Raw genomic sequence first — 12,338 nt, 5'->3', positions numbered from 1 at the left:
TGAATGATCAATGGAACAAGACAGAAAGTCCAGTGAGAAACCTACTTACCTGTGGTCAATTAATCTAGGATAAAGGAGGCAAGACTATACAAAGAAGAAAAGACAGCCCCTTCAATGAGTGGTGCTGAGAAAGCTCAACAGCTACATGTATAAGAAGGACATTAGAACACTCCCTAACATCATACACAAAAATAAACTCAAAATGGATTAAGCACCTAAATATAAGACAGGTCCTGTAAAACTCAGAGGAGGATATAGGCAGAACACACTGTGACATAAATTACAGCAGGATCTTTTTTCATCCACCTCTTAGAGTAATGAAAATAAAAACAGAGATAAGCAAATGGGATATAATTAAATGTAAAAGCTTTTGCACAGTGCAGGAAATCATAAACAAGACAGACGACAACCCACAGAATGGGAGACAATATTTGCAAATGATGCAATTGACAAGGGATTAATCTCCAACATATTCAAACAGATCAAAGAGCTCAATATCAAAAAACAAACAACCTGATCAAAAAATGAGTATAAGATCTAAATACACATTTCTGTAAGGAACACCTACAGACGACCAAAAAGCACATGAGGGATGCTCAGAAAGGATGCTCCGCATCACTAATTATTATAGAAGTGCAGAAATACTACAATAAGTTATCATTTCACACCAATCAGAATAGCCACCATCAAAAAATATACAAACAATAAATGCTGGCGAGAGTGTAGAGAAAAGGGAATCCTTCTACACTGCTTATGGAATGCACCTAAGTACACCCAGTATAGAAAACTCTATAAAGATTGCTATAAAAACTAAATATAGAGTTACCATATGATTCAGAAATCTCAGTCCTGGGCATATATCTTGAGAAAACCATAATTCAAAAAGGTACATGCACCCCAATGTTCACTGCAGAACTATTTACAATAGCCAAAAAACTGAAGCAACCTAAGTATCCATCAACAGAAGAATGGATAAAGAGGATGCAGTATACACACACACACAAACACACACACACACACACATGGAATAATATTTGGCCATAAAAAGAAATAATAATGGCATTTGCAGCAACACAGATAGATCTCGAAATTATAATACTAAGTGAGGTAACTCAGAGAAAAATAAGTATCACAGCACTTAAATGTGGAATTTAATAAAAATAAACTTATTTACACAACAGAAACCAACTCAAAAGATCTGAAAATCAAATTATGGTTATGAAAGGGGAAATATGAGGGGAAGGACAAATTAGGAGATTGGGGTTAACATATATACATTATTTTCAAGTAGTCATGTATGGATATAAGAGTTGTATGATAAAGAAGGCTGACTGCCAAAGAATTAATGCTTTTGAACTGTGATGTTGGGAGTAGACTCTCAAGAGTCCTTGCATTGCAAGGAGATTAAACCAGTCAATCCTAAAGGAAATAAATCCTGAATATTCTTTGGAAGGGCTGATGTTGAGGCTGAAGCTCCAATATTTCAGCCACTTGATGTGAAGAGCTGACTCAACAGAAAAGACTTATGCTGGGAAAGCTGGAAGGCAGGAGGAGAAAGGGGACAACAGAGGACAAGAGGGTTGGATAGCATCACCAACTCAATGGGCATGAATTTTAGCTAACCCCACAAGATAGTGGAGGACAGAGGAGGCTGGCAGGCTGCTGCAGTCCATTGGTCGCAGAGTCGGACACGACGGAGTGACTTTCACTTTGAATATGTAAAACTTAATCATGCTGGTTTTTAAATCACTTAAGTTAGCTGCAGAGAAAATACTTAGTATCTAAAGTACTTAGGTACTACTGTTTAAAAGTAGTATTCAGGTCAGTTCAGTTCAGTCGCTCAGTCGATTCTTTTTGACCCCATGAATCGCAGCATGCCAGGCCTCCCTGTCCATCACCAACTCCCGGAGTTCACTCAAACTCACATCCATCGAGTCAGTGATGCCATCCAGCCATCTCATACTCTGTCGTCCCCTTCTCCTCCTGCTCCCAATCCCTCCCAGCATCAGAGTTTTTTCCAATGAGTCAACTCTTCGCATGAGATGGCCAAAGTACTGGAATTTCAGCTTTAGCATCATTCCCTCCAAAGAAATCCCAGGGTTGATCTCTTTCAGAATGGACTGGTTGGATCTCCTTGCAGTCCAAGGGACTCTAAAGAGTCTTCTACAACACCACAGTTCAAAGGCATCAATTCTTCAGCACTCAGCTTTCTTCACAGTCCAACTGTCACATCCATACATGACCACAGGAAAAACCATAGCCTTGACTAGACCGACTTTTGTTGGCAAAGTATTGTCTCTGTTTTTCAACATGCTATCTAGTTTGGTCATAACTTTTCTCCCAAGGAGTAAGAGTCTTTTAATTTCATGGCTGCAGTCACCATCTGCAGTGATTTTGGAGCCCCCCAAAAATAAAGTGTGACACTGTTTCCACTGTTTTCCCATCTATTTCTCATGAAGTGATGGGACCAGATGCCATGATCTTCGTTTTCTGAATGTTGAGTTTTAAGCCAACTTTTTCACTCTCCTCTTTCATGTTCATCAAGAGGCTTTTTAGTCCCTCTTCACTGTCTGCCATAAGGGTGGTGTCATCTGCATATCTGAGGTTATTGATATTTCTCCCATCAATCTTGATTCCAGCTTGTGCTTCTTCCAGCCCAGCATTTCTCATGATGTACTATGCATAGAAGTTAAATAAGCAGGGTGACAATATACAGCCTTGACATAATCCTTTTCCTATTTGGAATGAGTCTGTTGTTCCATGTCCAGTTCTAACTGTTGCTTCCTGACCTGCATACAGATTCCTCAAGAGGCAGATCAGGTGGTCTGGTATTCCCATCTCTTTCAGAATTTTCTACAGTCTATTGTGTTCCACACAGTCAAAGGCTTTGGCATAGTCAATAAAGAAGAAATAGATGTTTTTCAGGAACACTCTTGTTTTTTCCATGATCCAGAGGATGTTGGCAATTTGGTCTCTGGTTCCTCTGCCTTTTCTAAAACCAGCTTGAACATCAGGAAGTTCACGGTTCATGTATTGCTGAAGCCTGGCTTGGAGAATTTTGAGCATTACTTTACCCGCGTGTGAGATGAGTGCAATTGTGCGGTAGTTTGAGCATTCTTTGGCATTGCCTTTCTTTGGGATTGGAGTGAAAGCTGACGTTTTCCAGTCCTGTGGCCACTGCTGAGTTTTCCAAATTTGCTGACATATTGAGTGCAGCACTTTCATAGCATCATCTTTCAGGATTTGAAATAGCTCAGCTGGAATTCCATCACCTTCACTAGCTTTGTTCTTAGTGATGCTTTCTAAGGCCCGCTTGACTTCACATTCCAGGATATCTGGCTCTAGGTCAGTGATCACACCATCGTGATTATCTGGGTCATAAAGATCTTTTTTGTACAGTTCTTCTGTGTATTCTTGATACCTCTTCTTAATATCTTCTGCTTCTGTTAGGTCCATACCATTTCTGTCGTTTATTGAGCCCATCTTTGCAGGAAATGTTCCCTTGGTATCTCTAGTTTTCTTGAAGAGATCTCTAGTCTTACCCATTCTGTTGTTTTCCTCTGTTTATTTGCATTGATCATTGAGGAAAGCTTTCTTACCTCTTCTTGTTATTTTTTGAAACTCTGCATTCAGATGCTTATATCTTTCCTTTTCTCCTTTGCTTTTCACTTCTCTTCTTTTCTCAGCTATTTGTAAGGCCTCCCCAGACAGCCATTTTGCTTTTTTGCATTTCTTTTCCATGGGAATGGTCTTGATCCCTGTCTCCTGTACAAAGTCATGAACCTCAGTTCATAGTTCATCAGGCATTCTATCTATAAGATTTAGCCCCTTAAATCTATTTCTCACTTCCACTGTATAATCATAAGGGATTTGATTTAGGTCATACCTCAATGGTCTAGTGGTTTTCCCTACTTTCTTCAATTTCAGTCTGAACTTGGCAATAAGGAGTTCATGATCTGAGCCACAGTCAACTGCTGGTCTTGTTTTTGTTGACTGTATAGAGCTTCTCCATCTTTGGCTGCAGAGAATATAATCATTCTGACTTTGGTGTTGACCATCTGGTGATGTCCATGTGTAGAGTCTTCCCTTGTGTTGTTGTAAGAGGGTGTTACCTATGACTAGTGCATTAGTACTACATAAATGTAGTATTTTTAAAATACCATATAAATTTTCATCATACACAAAAATGTTTCCCTTTAATAAAGATTTTCTCATCATGTTTAATGAGAAACAATTAAAATGTCATGAAAACAGTCCAGGAGGGAAATTTTTACTATTTATCTTTCAGATCATATATATTTTCTTCAAAATCCGTACATATTCTTGTGATGTTTTCAAACGAAGGTCCTGAGACATATTTGACCCTTCTGTAGCTCCTAGAGGAGACAATCCATATTCAATCAAATTTAGCAGCAGCTGGAAAGAAAAAGGATTACATTGTTTATCTAAAATACTTGAGTTAACTCAGTATTAGTACAAAAAAAAAAAAAAACAAACCTGAGATATTTCTAAGTGCTCTGAAAAATGAAACATATCTATAAATGACAGAAAACAAAATACAAGATTACAATTATATAATCATCCCATGGTCCCACATGTGGCTGAGTATCAGAGCTTCTGGCTTTCTCATTCTTCATTCATTTACTCAATAACTGTCTGCTAAGGTGCTGTGACAAACACTGGAATTACAAGATGAAGGTGACCCAGTCACCCTGAGAAAGGATAATGCCATAAACTGTAAAAATAGATGAACAGACAGTTTCCATATGGAGTCATAAATACTAAGACAGATATACAAGACAGCATAAGGAACACTCAGAAGGGACAGCTGGCTTTGTGTCAATACTGCCAGCTTTTTGGTGGAGGTGCTATGGAAGTAGCTACCTGAAGGACAGGAAAAAGTACAAGAGTCAGAGGGGAGAAGCACGTACAAAGTCCAGAGGTGAGGAAACAAATCTGTGGGATCCTACACAGTCTGGCTGGTTAGACGCACAGCTTAGGGGCAGAATAAGGTAGTAAAGAGATAAGACCAACTACTTTGGAAGGACCCACATTGATGCAAGTGTTTGGAGCTTTTCCTGAGGGCAAGAGATAAACTAGTGACAAAGTCAATGACACAGAAATTATAAAGTCACCCACCAAGTGACAGCTATGCAAACATAACTACTTGAGTCTGGGTGTTCTAGCCTTAACGCCTACCAGACACTTGAGACATTGATGAACTCCATGCTTTCTGAGAATGGTGTCAGGGTGCAGATGGGCAGTTCCACAGTGATGACAGTAGTAGAGAAAGGATACAGCCAGAAATAAATAGAAATACATAGATCTTTTGTGATTTTTTAAAACTATGGAACATGATGAATAAATGAGGAAGAAGAATATTTTTCACAATGACTGCTCATGCTTTCACATTTTTCATTAGCTATGTGTAAGAAAAAAATATTTAACATAGCATCTGTAATCCAAACAATGGAAAGAGATGCCACTTATTGTTTACAGTTTATTTCAAAAATCAATATCTAAATTTAATTCATACATTTGGGCAACATACCTTCTCTTAGTTCTCTAGTTATACTCCTGTCCAACTCCTGCTGCATCTGAAATAATTCAAATATTATTTATCTTTAAGTTAAGCAAGAGATATTATCATAGGAATGTTATACAGCTTACTAAATGTGATGTTTAAATAACACTTTTAGAGACTAGACCTAACTTGAAGACTACTTAAGTAGAAAAATAATCACATAAATAAAAGAAAATGCATTCCTACTTATTCCACTTATAAATAACAGAGAACATATATATAGAATGTTAATCTTATAAAAAGTACAATAAATATCAGTCTATCGAGTACACATAATTTCAAAGAATTAGAGAATGACCCATGATCCTAGAAATGACCCACATGATTACTATCTTCTCCCCCTAACAGCTCCTGCCCTAAGTACATATTTTTGAGACCTTTATTTTGATTTCTAGGTGAGGATCCTGTTCAAATGGAGGAAGTAGTTTGAGTTGAATGTTATTAAGCAGAACACACCTGCAATTTTCTTTAAACTTTTCCATTTAACAAAAAACACAGAAAGGTGAGAAAATTATACACAAGAAAACAATGTACCAGCAAGTTTTTATTCTAAAGGTGTTTAGTGAGAAGGATTAACACATAACTGTTAGTTTCTGAACTATGTCCCATAGAAGGGGAAGGTCCCACAGGGGTCACTGCAGGGTTGTGGAACTGAGAAGTCACAAGTGCAGGACCTCTGGCCACTCCTTTGGTTAAAAGGCTTTACACTTATCTCTGTTTTATATAATACGGTTCCACACAAAAACATTTTTTTAAGAAAGTTTGTAATTTTTTTTTAATTTTATTTTATTTTTAAACTTTACATAATTGTATTAGTTTTGCCAAATATCAAAATGAATCCACCACAGGTATACATGTGTTCCCCATCCTGAACCCTCCTCCCTCCTCCCTCCCCATACCATCCCTCTGTGTCATCCCAGTGCACTAGCCCCAAGCAGCCAGTATCGTACATCGAACCTGGATTGGCAACTCGTTTCTTACATGATATTTTACATGTTTCATTGCCATTCTCCCAAATCTTCCCAGTTTGTTTTTTTGAGGAAAAAAAAAAAAAAAACAATTTTTTTTTTAAGGTATGAGAGTCATGATTTAGGCAAAGTTCATAATTCTACAAAAGAAGTAAGAAAGCCAATGACTTTCTTACTGAGTCCAGAGTCCTATGCCAGCTACTTCCTCAGATTAAGAAAAAAACACATAGATTTTGAACTATAATGCAGAGAAAATGAATATGTAAAACCTTCTTACATAGTTAGGTAATGCTTGTGACATGACATGACATAGTAGCTTGCTAAATAAATCATGTTTTAAAGGCAAGAGGGATGGTATGGGGAGGAAGGTGGGAGGTGGTTTCAGGATGGGGAACACATGTACACCCGTGGTGGATGCATATTGATGTATGACAAAACCAATACAATATTGTAAAGTAAAAAAAAAAAAAAATAATAATAATAAATAAATAGAATAAATTATTGTCAAACTCCTATATGTAGCAGTCAGTTGATACAGTTAATTTATAAACATACATTTTTTAAAAAGACGACAGGGAACTTGAAGAAGAAAAGTTTCAAGGTGAGGACTTATACTCCTACCCTCCTTATGAGAGGTGAGAAGATTTACCTAATGGGATAGTTTGGGAGAAGGAACTTCTCCCAAAGTGCTTGCTTGGTTCCAAATCTCTACTTTGAAAAGATGTATGTGCCCACAGCACCGGGAACTTGGGCGTGCAGTAAGCAGCCTGTGTCTGGGACGGGGGTCAGGCATTTTCTTCCTCCTCTTAGGCCTGCATGGGAAAGTGTCTGACTTGGGATGAAGTGTTCTGAGGCCCGCTGTGACCACACAGCTAAAGCACATCCTCCAGTTTCACAGCTCTCAAGTACTAAGACCCAATGTATATGCAGTGTTGTCAAAGAAACCTTAATTGCTCTCCTACAATGGCAAGAAGCCAAATGAGAAAACTGGTTGAGATTGCATTTAACAAGGGCTATTATTCAGTGCATCACAAATATAAGGAAAACACCATCAAAACCATAAACCTGTGTGCACTGACTGAAGTGGATATTTTAATCATAATGATTAACAGTGAAAACTGGTTGTAATTTAAAACTCCCCATCATTGCTATCTTAGATACCATTCATCCAGGTGATGTCAAGATAGAGATAAAGTGAGCTTCATTTATAATGTTTAAAAGTTTGAATTAACTACAAATCTAGAAATATTCTACAAATGCTCAGCAAGATTGTATTTTTTAATTTTAAATAAAAATGCTATAGGTAAAATAACAATTAAAGAAAATGACAAAAATGTCATTTTTGTAAGAAACGACAAAATTTATATAAGAAAATGACAAAAAATGTTAAGCCAAAACTAGAAATTAATGTTTTGGTTTAGTATTATAAGTTTATTTAATTCATAAAAAGGATTTATCTAGGATTCCTGTAAACAAAATGCATCCATATGTGGTTAGTGTTTAGATGCCAGTGATTCACTTATGCTTAGAGGTAGAAAAACTTCACTGGGTACAGCAGAGCTTGGAAATGATTATGAACCATTGCCAACTGAAATCAATTAGAAAGGAAGTGAAACATCTGAAAGAATACTTTTGGATACTAGGCAATAAGATTTCATTTCTAAAGTATGATTTAAATGCAGCTTTTCAAGAACTTTAATAATTTAGTAAGTATCTCTTAAAATCAAGAACTCTGGGACAAAAAAATCATAAAATTTCAATCTCCTTTATTAGCACAGCTAATTATGACTTTTACTTAGTGTGCATTAAGTCAAATAAACAACTCAGAAGTTCACCAAATTAAAAACAAGGATCATTCATATCAGAAATCTTAAACCCAATGAACAAGAGATAATAGAACTACCTTGGTCAAGTAAGTCTCCATGCTGTTATTCGAAGGGCTTGGAATTGAGGTAGAAAAGCCTATGTTTGCTCTTGGAGTAAGATTTCCATTAAGCACTAAAGGATTATTGAAAGGGGGCTCCAGCACTGGCCTCATGCTAAGAGTGCCAAGTGAAGATTTGTTCTGCTCTTTCTCCACCTCAAGTTTGGTGTTGATCACTGCCAGCCTCTCATGAGTCCTGGGGAAGATGGAAAACACCAACTTAATGATTTGCATTTTTAAAGTTGCCATATAGTAAATGGAATTCCCAATAAACTGTTTGAACCCTGAAAACATAGAGCAGACCTCCTGTAAACAATAATAGCTGTAACCTTGCTCTAAAGAAGTACACATGTGTCTAGGGCTCCTCAAGTAACAAGTCACAGTTGGGAGAGGAGAGAAAGGGCATCAGAGAGAAAGGGAGGTGGCCTCACAGTGACACCTGCTGCCCTTTGGGACACACCTGCCTCCAGGAAACAGTTCAGGGATGAAGAAACACCACATCCCACAAAGCCACTTTCAAGCATTTGCTTTCACCACCCTTGTATACACGTTTTACTCATGACCTCGGAGAAATTAAGCTTTTGGCTCTGAGGAATCATCTAGATTCACAATCTAGAGGGGAGTACAAGAAAATCAATGGGTTATTGAAAAGAGCCAAAACAGCCCCAGGAACAATTACAAGTATCCCCTGCTTTTCCAAAGTTCACTTTATGTTACTTCACTTCTAGGAAAGGCCTATGTCAGCATCTGTTTTTGATAATCAAAAAACAACAACAAAAAATTTTTGAAGAGACTTTTCGATTTCATATAAAAAGGTTCAGCATACATTTTACAGTGAGAGGCATCGCACTCCCCAAGCAGGGAGACTGGCCCCACTGAGATCCTTCCCTGGAAGCCACACCCCACATCTCAGTGCCAAGTCACCACAACCCTGAACCCTATATGGGAGCACCTGTGCTTTACTTGTGCATATTCATTTTAGGCTTCAAGTAGCAGAACGTGCCTTCAGGTACCTGCTTCTTTGCTGTCTGCTGCTTTGGCTTATGAAAGGCTTCCTAGGAATGCTCTGCTTTCAGACAGAGGGGAAACCTGGACTAGGCACTGGAGGTGCCATCTGCCCTTTCCGTTCTCCATCCACCCAACCGCCCCCCCCCCCCCCCCCCCGCCATTAGTCAGGTCACCATACTATTTCTAGCCACTATGTGAATTATCCTGTCTTTCACTCCTGTGTTAATTGCCCCCAATTTCACAAGCATGCCTTAATGCAGTGTGCTGCTGCTGCTGAGTTACTTCAGTCATTTCCGACTCTGTGTGGTAAAACTTAAAAGGACACAGTATTAATTGTTTGTCTTAGGCTGCCCTCTAGCAGTGACCATCTAGTTAGCTTTCACTTCCTACTAATCTCATGAACTGTGCTCTATAAAAATTAGGCTTTGGAGACAAATTAACAAACTAAATTTACTTTCTGTGATTCTGTGTTTTGACTTACTTGTCTAGTTTACCTTCCAATGACTTTCTAACTTCTAGTTCTACTAGGTAGAGTTGCTTATATGTTTCCAACTCTACTTTATGAGAATCTTCTTGCAAAGTTTTCGCCTTGGAGAGTTCAGATTCCAAGTCTTTAATGCTGAGTTCCATCTGACTTCTTATGGAAGCATTATTCTTCTCTTGTAACTGCTCTAAGTTCTCCTGAGATGCTGCTTGTATTTAAGGCAAATTTTAAAAGATAACATTTTAAAGATAAGCATTAACCTGGAAAATTACATTCGCTCCCTTTACTTTTGAGTCAGTGATTCAGAAAGCAATTTTAAAAGTAGAAAAAAGAGCAGAATTTTAAAACAATTATCATCAGTGTGAAGTGAATTAATGTGAACTATAAAATTAAAATGGAATTATTGTTATAGTGGTGCTTATATAATCTGATAATTCAAAGAACAAGAGGACCAACTTAAAATTTTAAAAATTGAACAAGACAACTTAAAAATAATTCAAGAGGATGATACCAGTTCTAAACCACAATATTTTCTTTTCCTCCTAGTAGTCTTGTTTTATACCAATTGGTCTTATAAATGAAAGGATTCCCTAGTGAGAATCATTCTGATAGGTCAGTTTGGTGATAACTGTGATGGAAACGGAAATATTTAAAGGGAGAGACAAGTGTCCCCTTCCTTCCAGAAAACTACCAAACCAACTGCTCTAAGGGAAGTAGAGGAAACACATAAGCTGTATAGATCCAAAACGTAATTTACAATGAGGTGAATTCAAGCACATGACAGAGGAACAAATTAACCTGCAAACATAGGTTGACTTCCTTTTTATTTCTCTATGAGATCCTGTCTCGCCCTTTCTTCAATCTCCCGTTTATACTGCTCTACTTGACTGTGTTCTATCATATTCATTTCTATATGACTTCTGAGGTGCACTACTTCTTGCTCCAACTTCTTTTTTTCTTCTCTAGTTTTTCACATTTCTTTTGCATTCCTTTTATAGATAATAACTCCTCTCAAAGAACTTGATTTTTTGCATCCATGTGCAGACATTTTGAAGATGTAGTTTCTAGCTCTGCTGTAAGATCATCAATCTGCAAGAATAAAACAATACTGTTTGGTAATGAGGCAAGTGGACTTAGCACAGCCTAACTCAAACCCAGGATCAAATAGGTACGATGGTATCTGTACTGTAGAATGTAGGACCAGGGATTACTCAGAGCATCAAGAAAGAAGTTCAAACCACCAAGAGTCACAAAATATATTCTTCACTGTCATCATCTTTGTCACACAACATTTGCACTTGATTTTACACTGTTTTCTATTTTTTCTCCATAAAATGACTACAAGTCACCTCTTAGTAGAATGTCTCTTACTCCTTCCCTCCACCTTAATGCCCCATGTTTTAAAAAAGTTTGAGGGATACTGTATTATCTAGGGCTGAGTTAATAAACGCTTCCCAAAAAAAGATTGTGAAAATAAGACTCTCATTAATAAATCTTATAAATATGGATTCTAATCCCATAAGTCTTTTTCTGAACTATGAATCATTTTTGCTAATTTGAACTGCATTCCAAAGAAAAATAATTCAAAAGGTTAAAGAAATTCCATCTCCTAATAGCTCAGTGAGATGATCCATACATTTTTCTGAACAACAACAACAAAATGCCTCATTTTTGTAACCATTTGTTACTTTTCACAGAACAGAGCATACCAAACAAAACAACAAACAAAATTTGCGGGAATTTCAGTGACACCGAGTTGCAAAGAACTTTCCTTTAGACAGAATGATTACACAGTAATTCGAGGTGAGTGGAGGTGGTGGTATTGAAAGCGTCTACAAATTCTTTGACATTTTTCTCTGAAATTCCCTCCTCTTAAATATGTGCTTGCCTCAGTAACTGATTTCTACTGGACAGAGTCTGGGGAAACTGACTTTTGCTCTGTGGGAAAGCCCACCCTTAGCATCAGTCACTACGCTGCAAAGAAGCCCAGACCACATACTGAGCACCTTGTCAGTGCCCCCACTGACTGCCCCCAACTAATGTCCCATCCAAAAGCCAGCTCCAACTGCCAAACATGTGCATGAACTAATCTTCAGATGACTCTGGTCCCCACCTTCATGATATCCCAGTTGATGCCTACTGGAAAAGACATGTGCTGGCCTCATCACTGAGCCTTGCCCCAACACAAATTTTTGAACAAAGTAAATGCTATTTTGAGCCACTAAGCTTTGACGTGGTTTATTATACAATTTGCTGGCACAGATACTGATATTAAAAATGCCATTAAAAATAACTAAAAGATGTGAGAATGCCTTTCAACCTGGAGGTAGGTAAGATCTGAATGGATGCAGGGAAAGAAATGAAAACCCA

Source organism: Bos indicus, chromosome 29 (assembly GCF_029378745.1).
Source record: "Bos indicus isolate NIAB-ARS_2022 breed Sahiwal x Tharparkar chromosome 29, NIAB-ARS_B.indTharparkar_mat_pri_1.0, whole genome shotgun sequence".
NCBI lineage: Eukaryota > Metazoa > Chordata > Mammalia > Artiodactyla > Bovidae > Bos > Bos indicus.
The sequence above is the reverse complement of the archived record's forward strand: the minus strand, read 5'-3'. Positions refer to the sequence as shown.